Source organism: Martes martes, assembly GCF_963455335.1.
Source record: "Martes martes genome assembly, chromosome: 2".
Taxonomy (NCBI): domain Eukaryota; kingdom Metazoa; phylum Chordata; class Mammalia; order Carnivora; family Mustelidae; genus Martes; species Martes martes.
This window is the reverse complement of record NC_137889.1, coordinates 124,733,728-124,737,694: the sequence shown is the minus strand read 5'-3', so window position 1 is coordinate 124,737,694 and position 3,967 is coordinate 124,733,728. Positions and strand designations below refer to the sequence as shown.

At 38.1% G+C, this 3,967-nt stretch overlaps 1 pseudogene across 1 annotated transcript; it reads right to left on the bottom strand.

Annotated features, from left to right (window-relative positions):
• Positions 1 to 390: 390 nt before the first annotated feature.
• On the bottom strand, positions 391 to 2,427 carry LOC308338324 (homeobox protein NANOG-like; annotated as a pseudogene). The gene is made up of 2 exons: positions 2,409 to 2,427; positions 391 to 1,304 (listed from the first exon to the last, which is right to left on the bottom strand). The product of its transcript is annotated as a homeobox protein NANOG-like (transcript).
• Between the last annotated feature and the right edge of the window lie 1,540 nt (positions 2,428 to 3,967).

Here is a 3,967-nt window from a genome sequence, read left to right as displayed (position 1 = left end):
TGTTAATAGCAGCCAATGCTACTGAAACCTTTACTCCAATTGTACCTCCTCAATAGATATAATAAAAAAAAATGGGAAACACAATATTGAGTCAGAGATACAGGATGTTGAAAGACAAAGCCTAGGGGCACCTGGGTGGCTCAATGGGTTAAAGCCTCTGCCTTCGGCTCAGGTCATGATCCCGGGGTTCTGGAATCGAGCCCCGCATCGGGCTCCCTGCTCAGCAGGAAACCTGCTTTCTCCTCTCTCTCTGCCTGGCTCTCTGCCTACTTGTGATCTCTGTCTGTCAAATAAATAAATAAATAAATAAATCTTTGCGGGGGAGAGACAAAGCCTAGGAGATGTAATACAGCCTACTGCCAAAATTGATATAGAATAATACACTAATCATCACACATCTTCAGGCTGTATGTTCACAGAGTAATTTGGAAACAAATCCATTATTTGCTGGGTACTAAAATACTTAGCAGATTGCTGTATTACACTATGACTTTCCCCAGAAGTTTCTAAGATGAACTCCAAATCACTGATGGAATTTTGCTGGAACTGGATCTGGGGCTGCAGGGGTTCCTCTCCACCACTGTGGAGCCGGCTGTTCCAGGTGTAAGGGCACCAGGTCTGACTGGTCCAGGAATGGTTGCTCCAAGACTTGCTGTTCCAGGAGTGGTTGCTCCAAGATTGGCTCTTCCAGGTCTGGTTGCTCCAATTCAGATTATTCCAGGTCTTGTTGCTCCATACTGGAAGGTTTCTGGAAGTTTTCATCAGGTATCCCTGGTGGAAGGAATAGAAGACTGGGTATTCCGTGGTTGCTGTGCTGTTCTGAGTCATACTCTTGCTCTCCTTTGGCCAGTAGTTTTTCTGCCACCTTTTACATTTCATTTTCTGGTTCTGGAACTAGGTCTTCACCTGCTTACAGCTAAGGTTCAGAATGTTAGAAAGGTCTTGCATCTGCTGGAGACTAAGGTATTTTTGTCTCTGAAATTGATCATTGAGGACATAGAGTTGGGTTGGAGAGAACACGGTCCTAATCTTCTGTTTCTTGCCCTGGGCCATATCTTCCTTCCTCACTGTTCTCTACTTTGCAGAAGTGTGTGGTAGTTTCACCCTGGGATTGGTGGGGCACTTGGGGCTGTCCTGAATAAGCAGATCCATGGAGGAAGGAAGAAGAGAAATGTTCTCCATGTGGGGTGTCTCACCAGATGACATTTGCAGGGACACATACTTTTCTTCAGGCTGATAAATCCCAGGCATGGGAGAAGAATCCCTAGAACTGGGTTCTCCAGGGCCAGGCAGAGCTGGATCTGCTGTTTTTTTTTTTTTTTTTTTTTTTTTAAGTGGCTTTATTGAGGTATCATTGTATTCACCAAAAAAACTGCACTTTTTGATACCTACAATTTGATGAGGTTGGACATACACATACACCCATACTATTGCCACACCAAGATACCACTGCCACAATATTTATATATTTGCTTTATTTTTAATATTAAAAAATTTAATATTTAATGTTTTAGGTTCTTTGATATTGGGTGCAGATGTATCTGCAGTTGTTATATCATCTTAATGAATTGACCACTTTATCATTCTATAATATCCTTTGTCTGTTGTGACCATATTGATTTAGTCTCCTTTTTTTTGATATAAATATAGGCACCTCTGCTTTCTTTTGCTTGCTGTTTCCATCCCATTACTCTCGGTCTGTGTGTGTCTTTAAATCTGAAGTGAGTCCTTAGCAGTTGCATATATTGCGTATAGTTGAGGCTTGTTTTATATGTATAAATATATAAAAAAGTATAGAACATATAAGCATATATAATACACAATATGTAAAAAAATATAAAAAATATAAATATAAAGCATGTAATATAAAGTATATAAAAATATATAAAACATATACATATGAAAAACTATATGTCTTGGAAGACACAAGTTTTCCATAGTTTTGCTTACAATGTTGCACAAGATAGATATTCAGAGGACATGTTCAGAAGAAAGTGTTTAGAATTTAGAAACCTGAGAAAATTCTGTCCAGCATCACCCTAATCCCAAAACCAGATGAAAAATTCCATGAAAACAACAGACCAACATCTCTCATGAACATCTATGCAGACAATGCTATTAAAAAATAGTCAAGAGTTATGAACAAATACCTTAGCAAAGAAGACACAAAGATGACAAGAAAGCATATGAAATGATGTTCTGTATTATATGTCATCAGGGAAATGCAAATTAAAACAACAATGGAATACCAATAATAATGGCTGAGATCCAGAGCATTCATAACAGCAAATGCTGGTCAGGATGTGGAGCAATAGGCATTCTCATTCCTTGCTGGTGAGAGTGCAAAGTAGTATAGCTACTTCAGAAAACAGTTTGAAATTTTCTTACAAAAGTAAACACAGTCTTACCATACAGTCCAGCAATCATGCTCCTTGGTATTGATCCAATCATTTGAAAATTGTATATACGCCCAAACCTACACACAGATGTTTATCATAACTTTATTCATTATTGCCAGAAACTTGGAAGCAATCAAGATGTCTTCTGCAGGTGAATGGATAAATAAACTATGGTACATCTAGAGAATGGAATATTAATTAGTACTAAAAGGAAATGAGCTATCAAGCCAAAAAAAAAAAAAAAGATGTGGCAGAACCTCAAATGCATATTACTAAGTGAAAGAAACCAATCTGAAAAGACTGTATATTGTATGATTCCAACTTTATGACATTCTGGAAAAGGCAAAACTATGGAGAGACAATGAAAGGATCAGGGCTTTCTAGATATTGGGGAATAGGGAGAGATGAGCAGGCAGAGCACAGGAGATTTTTTAGGGAAGTGAAACTATTCTGTATGACACTATAATGGTGGACAGATGTCATTATACATTTGTGAAAACCCATAGAATGTACAAAACCTAGGCTAACTCTAACGTAAACTATGGACTTTGGTTAATGACTTGTAAGAAACATACACTCTGTTGTGGGATGTTGATAGTGGGGGCAGGATTTGTGTGTATATGGAGACAAGGGTTATATGGAAACCCTATTTTCCACTGAATTTTGCTATAAACCTGGAGATGTTCTGAAAAATAAACTCCATTTAAAAAAACTCAAGATCTCTACGCCAACAAATTTGACAATCTGGAAGAAATGGATACATTTCTAGAGACGTATAAACTACCACAATTGAACCAGGAAGAAATAGATAACCTGAACAGACCCATAACCAGTAAGGAGATTGAAACAGTCATCAAAAATCTCCAAACAAACAAAAGCCCAGGACCAGACGGCTTCCCAGGGGAATTCTACCAAACATTTAAAGAAGAATTAATTCCTATTCTCCTGAAACTGTTCCAAAAAATAGAAATGGAAGGAAAACTTCCAAACTCATTCTATGAGGCCAACATCACCTTGATCCCAAAACCAGACAAGGATCCCACCAAAAAAGAGAATTACAGACCAATATCTTTGATGAACACAGATGCGAAAATTCTCACCAAAATACTGGCCAATAGGATCCAACAGTACATTAAAAGGATTATTCACCACGACCAAGTGGGATTTATTCCAGGGCTGCAAGGTTGGTTCAACATCTGCAAATCCATCAATGTGATACAATACATTAATAAAAGAAAGAGTAAGAACCATATGATACTCTCAAAAGATGCTGAAAAAGCGTTTGACAAAGTGCAGCATCCCTTCCTGATTAAAAGTCTTCAAAGTGTAGGGATAGAGGGTACATAACTCAATATTATCAAAGCTATCTATGAAAAACCCACTGCAAATATCATTCTCAATGGAGAAAAACTGAAAGCTTTTCCGCTAAGGTCAGGAACACGGCAGGGATGTCCGTTATCACCACTGCTGTTCAACATAGTACTAGAAGTCCTAGCCTCAGCAACCAGACAACAAAAAGAAATTAAAGGCATCCAAATTGGCAAAGAAGAAGTCAAACTCTCACTCTT